Raw genomic sequence first — 16,515 nt, forward strand, 5'->3', positions numbered from 1 at the left:
ATGCCAGTCATAAATGGGCAGTGTGTGGTCACTGGGTGAGTGTGTACTGAGCCTCTTGCTGCTGTTCTAGGCACTGGGGCAACAGATATGAGAAAGATCATCAACAGTAGTTGCTTTCCCAAAGCCTGATCATGGTGGAAGAGAAGCAAGACAATACGGAAACCAAATACACAGCACAGCAGGTGGAGATGGTGCTAAGGGAGTGAAAGGAAGAGATGATGCTGTGGAAGCCATGGTCTGTGGGTGGGAGCTCAGGTCATATATAAAAAACGTGGGGGAAAATGTTCTCCTTATTTTCAATTGCATTCAAGACTCTGTGGAATCCAGGAATGATATCATTCTGGTCAGTCTCCCCAGCAGGGCCCACTCATTCTCCCAATCATTCTCTTCCCTTGTCTTTGATCAAAATTAAATAGTCCAAGTCTGAGGAGTCACACCCTTAAGATTTTGCTAAGAAGCTCACTTCTGCACTGATGTAGAAATACATACTAAGGTATTAACGATTTAGTGAAGCTTCCCCCAGAGGGAGACCTCCTAAAAAGTGAGTGTTTTGAATTGATTTTATAACTAAAAAAAGTAAACCACCTTAGCTGGAGAACTGAAGTCACTTTGACAGACCAGGGAATGAGCTTCCTGGGCACTGGGGGCCTTTTTAAGACTTGAACTTGGGTGGTGGATCTGATTCCACAATCAGTCATCTTGCATTATCAATGGAAGTAATATGTATCGGAATTCCATGATGTTCTGCATGTTGTCCTTAGGGCTGGGGAGACAGTGGCAAGAAAGCTCAGTCACAGCTCTCAACAAGTCATTTTCTTATAGATTGAAAGAATCACAAAACAAAGTTGCAACGTGTGAAAGAATAACATCAGTTACTGATAGGCACTAGGGGAAAAAAATTAAAAGACAGAATGTACTAGACTGCCTGCCTACACAGCTTAAGATGGCCAGCCGAGAAAGCTGTGTCTTAAGAAGTAATGTTTAAGCTGAGGTCTGAATGCCAAGAAGGAGCACGAGGAAGAGACTCCCAGAAGGGGAAATAACAGGACCAAAAGAAAAAGGTTGGCATAAGATGAGGGCTGAGGTCTTGGGCCAGGTTACATCACCAGTGAAGGAAGCAGAGGCCAGGGGTCCTTGTAACTATCTATGATAAGGCTTTGGGGTTTTATTATTATTCTGTAATGAGAAGCCAAAGCAGAGTTTTCAGCAGGTAAATGAGATGTTCTAATTTGTGTTCTTCAAAGATTAGGAGTAGGTGTGGAGGGTAGATCACTTCAGGAAAAAGGCACAGAGAAAATTCAAACCATAAGACCAGGAAAGAAGAAATCAAAACAACCAACCAACATCGATGAGAGCTGGTGATGGTAGTGAAAGTGCAGAAAAGTAACTGGATTGCCTTGGGGGATAGGATCCATGGAATTTTCGGATGGGTAACTTACGGAAGTTGAAGATTAGAGAAGAACCAAGAGTGGCTCCTAACACTTTAGCTGAAGCAACTGAGTTGTTTAAGGTGTGTTTATTGAAAGTGAAAGACTGGAACTGGGGAGATAAGCAAAAGTTCAAACCTGGACGTGTTAAGTGTCAGATTCATATGCAAACCACTGAGTGGATAGGTCAAGCTGGTCATTGTCTGGATACCAGATCTGAATTTCTTGGGAGAGGTAGTGCCTGCTTATAGACTGACACCTCAGCAGTCATTGCTGGTCTGTAGTATCACGGGACTTCAAGGGTCACTCAAAGAGACTGTGTAGCTGGAGATGAGAAGACGTTCCCATGTCCATCTGCTCTGTACCATGATTTTGCCTGGAGTCAGCAAAGGCAACTGAGCACTACCAGGGGTCCTTCTCAGCACAGTGTCAGGGAAGTCAAGAGGACAGAGTATTCACTTATGGTGAAAACTTTGAGGAGTCAAGGAAAGAAAAAATAGAGAAGTGCCATTTGATATGATGACGTGACAGTGATGTAGCCTCTCAAGGGCATGCACTGCCCTGGCGTGTTGTAGATGACAAATGAATGCTGGCAAAATAATTTAAAAAGCCACACATGACATCAGAACTGATCATAGTGATGCACTTTGCTGGCTTGAGAATCATTCATACATCTATTCTGAAATATTTACTTCATCCACGGTAAGTGTCAGATATTGTCAAGCACTGGTGATCTAGTGGTGGAAAACATGCATACGATTCTTGCTCTCCTGGAGCTCCCATTCTAGTGAGCAATGGTCAAGTGACTAACAAATGATTGATTTTCAACAATAACAAACGCTATCATTAAAATACAGTGAGACAATGGGAAGCACAGTGATCGAAGAGAAGCACGTGTAGCTGACATAAATTTCTGAACAAAGATCTGAGAGATAACAATGAGGCAGACATGTAAATATTGAGAAAAGAATACTTTAACCCCAGGAGGACAGTCTAAGGACTGTGAGTTTGGAATGAATTTCCTACAGCTGAGGAGCCGCCAGGAAGGAGCTTGGTATTGATGGGATGGAAGAATCCAGGGGACAGCATCATGAGATGCAGTAGTAGGGCCAGGTGGAGACAGACGATGTAATTTCATGGGGCCAGACTTCAGATGTAATTACTCAAAAGTAAAATTGGAAGTCACTGGAGAAGGGTAAGCCTGTGGGTTGTGTGCATGAATTCTTTAAATGCAGCACTAGTGTTATATAGGTAATGGGTGAGCATAAATATGGAAGCAGAGAAATCAATTAGAAAGCTTCAGGGGTGGTCCCTGCAAGAAAAGACAGTGGCAAGACGCAGGGTGACAGAAGTGAGCGAGGTGGTAAATGGCAGAGGCGGGACTCCCACAATGGACCTGTCTCACTTTAGATCTCTGTTCTGTTACATTATTTCACACTGTCTCACAAGCCCAGTGATCCATCACAATTTGGCAATAACTCAAGAGTCAGTTCTGTAGGTGTGTGCCAAGTCACTGAGATATTTTTTCTTATAACAATGCATAAAGTCGACAAAGTTGACATTTGTTTAAGGATTTTACATCAGATATATCTGGGAAATAGCCATGAAAACAGTGAATTAAAATACAAATTGGAGCCACTTAAAGGCAGGTAGACATTTACGAGACTTTTTGTTAGATGTCGGCTACTTTAAGAAGTTTTCTATCCCAACAATAAATTATTTTTTGCTGTTAGTAAAAGGACAAACTTTACATTGAAAAATTCAAATAACTAATATTCATATTAAATGAAAGTAAACTTTCATTTAAATATTAATCACTAGATATTAACCCTTTAGTTATATATTGCAACATGTTTCTTTGGATCTAGCCTGACCACTTGTGATTTTAAAATTTGAATGATTGGGTCAAAACTTTGACCAGCTTCAGCCCTGCTATAGTTCAGATCTTGAATTTCCCCTAGTGGCCCATGCTTGGATCCCAGGATGGTGCTATTGGCAGGAAGGAGAAACTATAATAGGTGGGGCCTTCAGGGAGAACTTGGACATGTGACCTGAAAGGAAATTGTGGGATCCTGGCCCTGTCCTGTCTCTTTGCTACACGGTTCATGGTATGAAGGGTTTTGTTCTACAGCACATTCCCACCATTATGCATTGTCTGGCCACAGGCCCAAAGCAATGGGACTGATTGATCATAGACTGGCACCTCCAAAGCTAGGTGTCTCATTATAGTGTTAAAAAACCTGGCTAAAACAAGCCCCTAATGCAAACTATGGAATGCTCATCACCCATAGTAGCCTGTGGAAAAAAAAAAGCTTTTCCATTTTTAGAGAAGAAAAGTGACAGTTATAGTGCCTCTGCTCTCACTCAGAGGCAGACAGTGGAGACTGATTCCATTCCCCGCCCAGAGAAGGCTATATTCTCTAGCAATGGCATCATTTGAACGTGGTACACCACTCTTGCTCCCCCTCAACCAGATGTCTTCTGCAGCATCCTGTCTTCCTGGAACCTTTTAATGGTGGAATTCAACAGTTGTGCCTGTCAGCTCTCATTCCTATAGGAAGTGATTTCCAGGGAGCTTGTCCTGTGAAGACTTTAGTTTCTTATTTCCCCTCACTGATAGAAAAATACCAAGGTCTCCCTCTGGCAGCTGGATTTTTCCATTCTGAAATGTCAAAGCGGATCCTAGCATTGCCTTCAGAACAACTGCATGAAGGTCTTTAAAGGACTTTGTTTCAGGAGCTATGAAGCTGCATGAGAGAAGCATGAGACACTTCACCACACCAAGGCATAGCTGTGGATCTGCTCAGAAGTAGGAAGAATCTGTCCTGTCATTAGTGCAAAGCCTCATTCTCGTTGAGGGAGATTTACTTTTGTAGAAAAGCCCTTTACTCCACATTGGCACGTGTCAGATACCATGTGTCCAAGAGACCAAATCCACAACTTCTTTGCATGTCTCTCCATAGGATCAAAGGATCTTAGCCATGGCTTTGGCAATTCCCATGTTCCTCAAGAGACTGATACAAAATAAATTTGAAGAAGTCAAGAATCATTATTGGTTGGAGAAAAGCATTTCAAATCACTGATGGTCCCAATGTTCTTTTGTAGCTTCAAGGGATAATAGTGAATAGACAAGAGACCGACATGGAAGTGCCTGAATTAAGGGACAACACTGGGAAGGTGGGCTGGAAGCCTGCCTTCACCAACAGTAATGATTTTGCCTAGCTTACATCAAATGCAGGACCTGCAACTGCAAGTAGTGATTTTAATTTGAGGTCAATGTGGGGGAGCACCACCCGAGTTGCAGATTCTGCTGTGATAAACACTACAGTATTTTCTTGTGGGAACTTAAGAGTGTTATTTCCTGATGTTTTGGAATTTGTAGTCAGGCAGATCAGAGTTTGAATTTGGCCTTTGCTGTTTTCTAACTGGGAGAGTTCGGATCACTTCTTGGTAGGTCAGTATCATCAAACATGATGTGAAATAATGACATCTTTTATGGTTTGAATCTGGAATGCCCCCTGCAGAGCTCATGTTTTGATGACATGGTCCCCAATGCAGCAAGATTCAGAGGTAGACTTTTAGGAAATTATTGGATCGTGAGGGTGCTGACCTCATCAGTGGATTAGTCAGTTTGATGGACTAATAATTTATATAGACCATGGGATGACAACTGTAGGCATTTGGGAATGGTTGGAAGAAATAGGTCATTGGAAGTATGGTCTTGGGACTCTTTATTTCCCTGGGTCCTTCCTGATGTTTGTCCTCTCTCTCCTCTGCCCTTCCTTATGATGCATGATGTTTCTGCTTTGGAGTCAGTCAACCCTGGATTAAACTTGTGAAACTGTGAGCCCGGATAAATCTTTCCTCTTGTAAGTTGTTCTTGTCAGGTATTTTGATCATAGCATTGAAAAGCTGACTAGCACAACACCTAACCCAGAAGTCAATAAGAAACCATTTACAAAGCCCTGAGTCCTCATCTCGGCACACAGTGGTCGGTTGATCAATAACAGTGATTATTATATTCCTCTTCAATCACAAAGGAAGAAAGTGAAGGGTTATAAAGGGACTCCACACCATGTCTTATGAAGGGATGATGTGGATTGAAGCATAAAAATCAAGGACTTTTGACATTTGTTTCTGACCAGGATTTGTTAAGAGACCAACAGCGTACAAGTAAGATATGTTAGTGTCTGAATGAGTTCCCAGGGACTCCTGAGACAGTAAGAGGCTGTTTGCTCTAAGTTTTTTTTACTGTTGGAAACATCCCAGCCACAGCTTGAGAGCCTTGGGCTGAGTTACAGGGCACTGCTGTCACTGCCAACCTGGGAAGCAGCAGCACAATTGGATCCTTCTCTGGCTGTTTTTATGGCTGAAGACAAAGGTAGGGAGAACACCCAGAGAGGGAAGACACAGAAACAAGGAGGTGGAGAATCTGGCTCAGGGGACATTTATCTGCCCTGCTCCAGCTCTGTTCTCGGGTTTTTTTTTTTTTTTTTTTAATCCATGACCCTTTCAACTGAATAACTCTCCTTCTGAATGACTAAAGCCACTAGGAGCAAATTTATGTACACGACTGGGTCAAAGATACTGTGTCCAAAGCTAAGAGGGTACATACTACTTGCGGCCTTTGGATTGCAATTATTTCTTGACAAAGCCTTTGATGATTTAATTGCTTTAAATTCAATGCTTGTAACTGAGTGTGATTTGGAGGGAAAGTGAGCAATTGTTATGTCTCTCTCTCTTTTTTTTTTTAAATATTTTAAGTGGACACAATATCTTTATTTTATTTTTATGTGGTGCTGAGAATCGAACCCAGTGCCTCATACATGCTAGGCAAGCGCACTACCACTTGAGCCACATCCCCAGCCCTGTTATGTCTCTTAAATATTTATATAACTTAGAATTTTATGATCTTAGTGTGAGAAGAAGAGTCTTAGAGACCACGTAGATCTGTACTCTCCAAGATGGTGTAGCTGCTGTATGTGGCTCTTGAGAATTTGAAAAAAAAAAAAAAAAAAGAAAAGAAAAAACAGTGGCAAGTCCAGTCTGAGTGTGGTATAAGTGGAATATTTATTTTGAACATAATCCAAACATAGGAAAATATAAATTTTAACTTTATCACCTGTTGGAAATGATAATATTTTGGATATATGGAGTTAATAAAATACATTATGGAATTTATTTTATTTTTCTTACAGCTTTCAAGGTAGCCTGTAGGATGTTGAAAATTATATATGTGTCTCACTTTTGTGGTAAAGTCCTTGAAATTTTCTAACAATCATGTCAGCTGCAAATAGAGATAGTTTCATTTTCTCCTTTCTGATCTTAACATCTTCAATTTGTTTCATTATTTTTATTTTTGATTACTTTTTGCCTTATTGCAGTGACAAGAACATGCATCCACAGGTTAAACAAAAGGATGACAGCATCTTTTCCTTGTTCCCAAACCTAGATGAAGAGCATTCAGATTTCATTATCAGGCCAGGGAAAGCCTATAGCTTTTCTGTACTTGTTTTTTTTTTTTTTTTTTTAAATCAAGTTAGGGTTATTCTTCACTTTTGTGCTAGGTTTTTATCATAAATGAGGGATAGATTTTGACAAATACCTGTTTTTTCATAAATTTCATTATATTATTTTATATATTTATCAACAGGTAGTAGATTGCATTGATTTCTTTGTGAGTAGTAAACCAATCTTGAATATTTAAAAAAAATCCCACTGAGTCACATTGTTATTCCTTGGACACATTTTTAGATTCAGCTTGCTTATAGTTGAGGTTCTTTTGCATCAAAGTCTTTGATAAATACAGTTCTTGTTACTGTTTTTAGTTTTTAATTTTGTATTGCCTTTCTCTAGCTTTGCTCTTTGGGTAATACAAACCTCCTAATTATTATCTATTCTTATGAAAAAAATCATCTACGAATACAAACACATTTCTTTTGGCATTTCTTCCCCTACCAAATCCTTGTTTTAGGGTATTCTGTACATCTCAAAGTATAAGAAAATCTTTTTATTTTTAATGTAGGTTTTTAAAAGAGATTAAATTTAGATTTTTAAAAGCATCTTGGTAGTGTTTAATTTACTATCTTGTTTATTTTTTACCATTGAATAGGAAGATAGGATTTACTAACTCCCCATGACTAAGACTGGTTTAAAGACCCAAATCCAGGTCTCAGGGGTTTTTCTCCTCCCCAGAGACTTCAGTTGTGGCCCACAGGTGGCACAGCCATCCTCTAATCGTCCTCATTTACTGTGACGTCCCTGGACCTCATGTCACCTGCTTTGGGCAGAAGCTGTTTTGTTTACTATGAGAAACAAAACACTACAGGAGAGGAAGCCATAAGCAAGCAGTCAGTGAATCTGTCTTTCGATTTTAATGAGCCCCTTGTTTGTAAAGACAGATCAGTCAAGTGCCCCCTAGGCAAAGTATTTATATTTATGATACAACTAGCCAGAGTCTAGAATGGAAGATTTATGTGTGATACCAAGCACAGAACAAAACTAAGTACTCAGCAGGTGAATTTTTTATGACAACGTAGATCTTAACATTTGGTCTCCTGGCAGTATTCCAGTGATGACGGACAACTATATAAAGAGTCATAAAAATTCTGCTTTCTCTGAATTTAATGGTTGTGCTATTGACAGTGCCTGTATATGTGTGTGTGTGTGCGTGTGTGTGTGTGTATGTGTGTGAATCCATGCACTGAAATATTGCACAAATACTGAGCCATCATATTATTTTGAAGTTGCTTTTATAAATAATTTACAGACTTCATTCATTTTATGTATTTATAGGTAGAGATTTCCCCTCATAAATTTGATAAGCATTAATTAGGGAGCTTTTATAAACATGCTGATTCTTGGGCACTATTGCAGAAAATTCTGATACAGTAAACCTGTAATGGATGTTCAAAAATCACATATCACATGTCACACCAGCACCCTGAGACTTTTTGTGCATGGCTGCCCAGAATTGGTTTATTTTGTAATTGAATTTGTGCTCTACAGAGTTAAAAAAGTAAATACTATAAGCTTATTGTCCAAGAAATTTCTGGTTCTATCTTCCAGACTACAAGTCCTGATTCCCAGTTCACCTTCTTTTAATTTGTTCAGCTATTTCACCAGGAATTTACACACAATTGTAAGCACTATGCTTGCACAAACATATCTTGATTTTTTTCTTCTGACATTATCTATTATGGAAAAAGATTGCACTTAGAAACCACTGTACTATTTTTTTTCTTATAGCTCTGCCATTCTTCTAATTTTGTTTTATCACAATTTAAAAACATCAGCAATTACTGATTTCATTATTACAACAATGTAAATATTGTTCACAAGTGAGGCATGAGGTTAATTATTTTATCTTGCATGGTTCTTTATTTTTAATGCATTATAATGCAGGTAAAATTACTTTGTTTCCTTCTGTACAGTTAGCTATTATATATTTTTTCTCCTCATATTCTTTCTCAATGAGGTCCAGCAAGTGAAATAGCTGCTGCTCCATTATTCTCTTGGAAATGCCATAGTTATACTCCATCATCCCTTATTCCAATAGGAATTCATTGTTCTCTAGATTGGCTATATTGTGGAGGCTCCTTTCACATTGTTTTGGAGATGCTCTTGCCACTTTTTTAAAAAAAAATATTTATTTTAATTAGTGCATTCCAATTGTACAGAATAATGGATTTCATTGTGGCATATTCATACATGTGTATAACATATTTTGATAATATCCAGTCCTCGTTACCTTCTTTTGCCCTCCTCCACTGTCCCCTAAGCCTCTTCCTATTTCTGGAGGGCTTCCTTCAACTTTCATGTAGTATTTTTTCTCTTAGATTTCACGTATGCAAGAAAGGATGCGTTATTTGTCTTTCTGAATATGGCTTATTTCTCTTATCATGATGATCTCCAGTTCCATTCATTTTTCCTGAAAGTGATATTTTGGTTCTTCCTTATGACTGAATAAAATTCCATTGTGTATATATACCACGTTTTCTTAATTCATTCATCTGTGGACTGGCATTGAGGTTGATTCTATAACTTGGCCAATGTGAATTGGGCTGTGATAAGATTAAATGCCTGCATGCAAGTATCTCTAAGCATGCTGACTTTAATTCCTTATGTACATACCAAGGAATGGTATAGCTGGATCATATAATTCTAATTTTAATTTTTTGAGGAACTTCCATTCTGATTTCTATATTGGCTGTGCTAATAGAAATTACAATTATTTTAATAATAATAATTCCTATCAATAGGATGTAACTTTCCTTTTGCCCCAGCACATCCTCACCATCATTTATTGTGCTTTATATTCTTTTTTTTCTTTTGATACTGGGAATTGAACACTTATGAACACCTAATACTTAACCACTAGGCAATATCAACTCCACAGCTCAGTTTTTGTTTTTTTATTTTGAGACATGGTCTTACTAAGTTGCTTAGGGCCTCATTAAATTGCTGAGGCTGGCTTTGAACTCATGATTCTCCTGCCTTAACCTCTCAAGTTATGAAGATTACAGACCTGTACCACCATGCCCAGTGTGCTTTGTATTCTTGATGTTAGCCATTGTGACTGATAGTTAAAATGTTGATAATTTTTTCATGTAATTATTGGTCATTGATACTTCTTTTGAAAACTGTCTATTCAGGTAATTTGTTCTTTTATTGACTGTGTGTGTGTGTGTGTGTGTGTGTGTGTGCATGTGTGTGAATACATTTATGTGTGTTTGGTACTGGGGATTAAACCTGAGGTCTCCTGTGTGTTAAGCAAGTACTCTACTACTATGTTACAAAACCTTAACCCCAAGCCCAATAGCATGTGTATTCGTGATAAGAACTTTATATTTATACTTGATTGATAGCTAGAAATATTAGAAATGTATTGAAAATATACTCTTCTAGCAACATTTTAAGGATTGGATTACTATTTTTCTTTATCATGAAAAATCTGACATTATTCTGATTCCTAAGCATTACATGTAGGACATTTCTCTTATATTTATTATTTTTATGATTTCCTCTAATTTTTTTCCCTAAATTTTGACTTCTTAAATCAACCTCAGTCTTACCCTTCTAAATTTTATTTTCTTTATTATTTCCCCCCCCCCCTCTTTTTTTTTTTTTTTGTTTCCTGGGAAAATTCTCAATTTTACCTTTTAGCCCTTCTATTAAGCTTTACTTCAAGCCTCATTATTTAATCATAACGTGGTCTTTCTTATTATTTTTAAATTAAAGCCTGCTATTATTTTATGGGTGCTAAATCTTATCTCTCTGAAGGTATTAATAATATTATAGTTTGAACTTTATTTATTATCTTTTTATGGCTTTGGTTTTCCTCTTTGCTCATGTTGCCTTTTGTCTCGTGTGGACTTTCCCTCGGTGTCTGGGTTTCATTTGCAGTTTACTAGTTGCTTAGCATGTGGAACTATTGAGTTCAAGCTCTATGGGCAGAGGTGGGGCTTGGTGAAATCTACTGCAGGGCAGAGGCTCTCAACCATAGAGGGATTTTTTTCTCAGCAGGTACCTGAAGATAATTTTTTATTGTTATGGTTGGGTTGAGGATGTTACTAGCGTATAGTGGGCAGAGGCTAGGGACTGTCACCAAGTATCCTACAATGCACAGGACAGTTTCCTCAGGAGATATGCAGGTCAAAGTGTTGCTTTGATAAATCCTAATTTACAATGATAGAGAGGCAAGGTCTCTGCTGAATTCTTCATATATGAGTGTACACAGGACATTCCCAATCCCTCTTTGCAAGTCAATTATTGAAAAATATTTTTTAAATTGTCAATGGATCTTTTCTTTTATTTATTTATTTATATGTGATCTTTTATTTATTTATTTATTTATTCAATATGAGGATTGAACTCAAGGCCTCACACATGCCAGGCAAGCACTCTACCACTGAGTCACAACTCCAGCCCTTGAAAGTCGATTTAAACAAAGAATTCTCCAAATTCCTGTCTACTTCTGATGAGTCAAATGATACTTTAAACATGCTGTTATGGTAGTGCAGCACTTAAAAAGCATATTTGTTTAAGCTTTATTTCAAATATAACTGTGATTATTGTAAATTTCCTGCCTCCCTGCCTTCTGTCTCTTTGCTCCAAATAAAAACAACATCTCTGTTCTTTATTCACCACAATTATATATTTTCTAAAAATATGCATAAGCTTATTAAATCCAAATTTTTAAAAATAAAAGGAATTTCAAGTTGCTTTCTGAAAGAAACACATGTTTCTGAACTTCAACTTGAGAGGTAATAATCAACCTTGCTCATTCTATCATAGTAAATACAGCAAAATATGTAAACATTAGAAAGAAAAGACATATCAACAAGGACACTTATTTTACAAAATAAGGAAGCTCAAAAAGCATGCAAGTTAAGGACATGGTTAATCATTAATGATGGAAATTTTTAATTAATGACATCAGAAATACATTACCCAATGTTAAGTGAAATGATAACTCATTTTGAAACAAATCTGGGTAATAATTTTCAAAGTAAATTGTTTATATGCTTTGATTCAACTATACTATTTTTCAAAAACGTGCAGTGTGTATAAAGATGTTCACCGCTGTTTGTGATGAATAGTAGGAGCTGGAAATAGCCTTAATGTTCATTGGGATGTGACTGGTTAGATAAAGCACACAAATCATGGTACCTGTGTGCAATGTGCTATTTAGAGAAACAGGATATATTGGCATGTGCTAATTAGAGGGCATATGCCATGTTTATCAAAGGTACCAGGAAATCTTTTCATTTTTAATTGATTTTAATTTTATAGATATTTTTTGAAGGGAAGCACATGAAACTATCTGCTCTTATCTCTGATATGTAGGAATGGGAGTTGGATGGAAAAAAACATTTCCACTTTTCAATTTATTGGTTTAGCTACTATTGTATATTTTCACAGTGAACGTTTATTTGCATTATCAAAAAAAAAAAAAAAAGAAGTTGTAGTCCAGAAACTGAGCCATGCTGGTATTGGAAAAAAGAGGGGGCACTTCTGGATCTAAAATTTGGAAGTAGAAGCAGAAGTAGTAGGGAAGACACTTTTGATGGGCAGAACACATGCAAAGAATGAGGACATTAAAGATCAGGGCATGTCATTAAAAGGAATATTCGGTATGAGGATAGCCCATATAACAAAAAGGGCATTTTCAAGGACTAATCTTGAAAAAAGGAAAGAAATTTGCACTCAGAATTCCAAATCAGTTCTGACGTTTCTTATCACCAAAGTCAAGGTGTACATAAAGTGAAGGAAAACAAAGCACACTTGAATATCTACATGTCCTTTCAAGTTCTATATTCTGTGGCTCTTTCAAAGGTCTAGTTCATTCAACTCACAAGCCTCGTGCAGTTGTTTGAACTCAGCAGATACTCAATAGATTTGTATTTTGTTTTTTATGCCATCATCAATTACGAGGAAAGAATTCAAGAGCATAAAGTATAACAGCGTTTTTAACACATGTTCGATAATCTTTTATAAAACACTCCTGGTCTATTGCTTCTGGGTGTAGGAAGTAACTTTTAAATCTGTTAGAATTTAGAAGCATTGAGGGCCACTTAGCTTGTCTCTTAGTGCAGAGGTGCCTTAGTGGATTAAAATAAAAGGCCCTTGGGGACAAGACCTATAAAGCTGCTCCTCACAATGCAAGAAGCAGAGGCAATGCATTAAAGATGAATAAGTGAAACATACACTGAACATAAAATACAAATAAATGAGAAAAAACAGAGAAAGAAGAGGGAAGAGGAGAATCAGGCAGAAGAAAGGTGAGGGAACTGGAAAGAAGAGAAAAGAACAGACCCAACTAATGTGTACCTAATTCACCTCCCACCCCTTTAAAACTGGTCCTGCAGCCTCAGCGCTCAATCACAAAAACTTCAAGCTGAAGAATGGATGAGGAAGGGGAGAGAGATAAAAGTATTACAAGTACAGATCTGGGCATGCCCCAGGGGCCAATTATTTCCATTTGCTTTAGCCTCTCACAAAATTGGACTGAAAATGAACCACAAAGAGCATTTTTTTTTTAAATTTTGGTTTTGTTTTTATGGTTTGTTTTTTAATGTTGATTTGTATGGTAGGTTCATGGAAAATAAATTGAAACTATAGTGGAATTAAAAATCAATCTGTTTCAAACAACCTAGTCTGGTTTATAGTTGTCATCATCTGTGTGGGACAGAAATCACCTTCAGAGGATAAAGCAGTGAAATCCACTCAGGAAGGAATTCTGGAAGCTATGAGATGCTTCTCATCTTTTCCCCCAGTTTTGTTGTTGCAGACTCCTGAGTCCACTAACGTTTCTCTACAAACATCTTTTTACTGATCTTTTATTTTGCTTTGTATCTATTTTTATGGAGCATGTATTTCTACTGTGGTATTTGCCAACCCGGTTCAGGGAAGCCATTAAGTTATGTAACTGAGACCTAAATATATACCAGGTTATGTTTAATGAAAAATGTCATCTAATACTCACAATCTTATTTTTCTCTTTTATTCATTTACCCTTTCAACAAATATATGCTTAGCGCTGCCAAGTGGCATGGAAGAAATTGTCTGCTCTGGAATATAAAATGAGAAGGCACTGGTATTGATGGCAGTGGTGGGAAGAATTAAGATAGAGGGATGGAAAAGTTCTTCCTAACAGATGGCATTTAACCTAAGAACTGATGGTCTCTGTTTTATTTCATAAGAACTTGAGTTGGCTGAGAAAGTTTGTGTCTCATAGAAAATTGGGAAGCATGCATATTCTAGCTTATACACTCATAAACATGAACTGCTGCCATTGTGAAAAGTGAAATGGAATTATGCATAGACATGTAAATACACAAATACACATTTTTCAGTTTATAAAAATAAGTCACACTTATTGTAGAAAAACACACTAAAACTAAAAAAAAAGTCCATAATTCAACCCCTTCACCACAAGTATTCACTCATCTAATTTCACTGATTTCCTTAGAGTCTTTTTTCAAGTATATATTTTTTTCTATACAGAGTATACATACTTTTTATTTTTACTTTTTAATTTTACATTTCTAAATTGTGTACAATGTGCTTTTGCAACTCCTGTAAATAGAGTTGCCAGATTTAGCAACTCATAGTGTAATATAGAACACCCAGATCCATTTGAATTTCCATGGGGACATACTTACTAAAAAGTTATTCATTGTTTATCTGAAAATCAACTGAGCATACTGTGCTTTACCTGGCAATTCTATTTAAAATACATAATCATGTTTTAATGACTATGTTAAATGTCTCCATAATGTTAGGCTACACTAATAAATCACATTTGATTCCCTCTCTGTTGAGAATTCATATCCCCTAATTTTCCCAATACGTATTGCTTTATTTGACACTAATTTCCAAAGAGAAATACCTGGAAATAAAACTGTTAAGCCCAAGGTCAAGAACAAGTCTTTAACTCATCACATTAATTGCCAAATTATACTGTTTTCATCTTTCCTTTGTCAACATTATAATTACTTTATATAATCCTAGCCAATTTAGAATTAGCATGCTTATTTTACACTAAGTAGGACATATTTTACATAACTGTATATTAAAATATACTGGGTCATTATTTATATTTTTAAAACAACCAGTAAACTTATTTAGCCACTTGGATCTGTTGCTTCTTAATGCAATACAATCTATAACTCTATATGTAAATACTGTCATTTGCCAGTTCAGAAGCTCTTCATACTGTCTTTGACTTTCTCCTCAGTCTAAGTACATATCTCATGGATCTTTACACTACAATCAGAATTGTTTTTATAATCTTAAATCTGATCATATTTATCCACTCTTCAAATGTTTCATCACCTACTTTCTTCTTCCCATTATTAATGGGATCATCTGAAAGTGCCTTTGAGGCACTTAACATTTTTGGTTTTGGTTTCTGGCTCAACGAATTTCCCAGCTCACTTATTACCCCTAACTGACTTGGTTTCAGTCTCATGAACTAACATGAATTTCCTCTAGATCCTCATGCCAGGAGGAAGGTCCAAGTGTCCAGCTAATGCTTCTCCCTCTGCCTGCAAAATGTCTTTGTACTTCCAGACCCTCCTGCAGGGCTTGGTGGGGTCATTGCCCTCCATGATCACTCCCTTGCTCTCCCTGGATAGAGCTGACCACTTAGGTCCACCTGATGGGCATGTTCTTTTTTGTGTAACTAGACTTCATAAGACATAAGCTTCCTGAGGGCAGGGACTATGTCCAAGTCACTTGGTTTCATGGTCTATTAAAATGTCTGAAACACAAGAAAAAAACAATTTGCAACACCAAAAATAAATCTGCCATTAATAGAGCATTTAAACTGTGAAGCTTTCTGCTAAGTGCCTTTTATCTCTAAGAAATCATTTCATCTTTACGGATTAGAAAATTTTATCTCCATTCACTTTACAGGTGATGAAACTGAATCAGAGAGATGCTGAACAACTTGTTTAAGAAGTTGCTTATTTACAGCCTTTAAGTGGAAGAGTCAGAATCCAACTGGGTTTTGAACAAAAATTTTTCACCATATAAATGGATCAGAAAACTGAAAGAAGTCTGACCTCTGCCATGAAGGGGCTTTCAGAGGTGCTCGGGAAATAGACATGCATGTGGGGTTATAGCTGGTGGTCCAGGAAAATGCAGTGTGTACTGTGATGGAAAAATAAAACAAAAGACCCCAGACTCAGAAGTTGGAATTGTGGTTTTTGGTGTTTACTTAAAAATATGCATTTTACAGGAAGAAAGGAGGGCAACATGACTAGTAAAGGCAATTTTTCATGACAAATAAAAATTGCAGGCATTTATGGTACATAACATGATTTTTCATACAAATTGTATGTGAAATGGCTAAATCAAGCTAATTGACATACACATTCCCTCACTTTTTAACATACCATTATACAGCATCTGTTTTGAGTTATATCTGTAGATATCTCTCAGCCCAGTTCCACTGAAAAACTAAGACTCAGCCACTGTGTTTGTGGACAGCCAGAAATAGCTTCAAAGAGGAGATGAATACAAAGTATATGGATGACACCAATAAGATTAAGATAAGGGTACAGTGGAGGACATCCTAAGG

At 37.1% G+C, this 16,515-nt stretch overlaps 1 protein-coding gene and 1 long non-coding RNA gene across 8 annotated transcripts in view; one reads left to right on the forward strand and one right to left on the reverse strand.

Moving 5' to 3' along the window:
* Grik1 (glutamate ionotropic receptor kainate type subunit 1) overlaps positions 1 to 16,515 on the reverse strand; it is a 378,046-nt gene that overhangs the window by 300,079 nt on the left and 61,452 nt on the right. The window lies entirely within an intron of this gene.
* On the forward strand, positions 5,627 to 16,118 carry LOC120890371 (uncharacterized). The gene is made up of 2 exons (XR_013436987.1): positions 5,627 to 5,808; positions 15,849 to 16,118. It is a non-coding gene; the product is annotated as an uncharacterized LOC120890371 (long non-coding RNA).

This window comes from Ictidomys tridecemlineatus, chromosome 3 (genome assembly GCF_052094955.1).
Source record: "Ictidomys tridecemlineatus isolate mIctTri1 chromosome 3, mIctTri1.hap1, whole genome shotgun sequence".
Classification (NCBI taxonomy): domain Eukaryota; kingdom Metazoa; phylum Chordata; class Mammalia; order Rodentia; family Sciuridae; genus Ictidomys; species Ictidomys tridecemlineatus.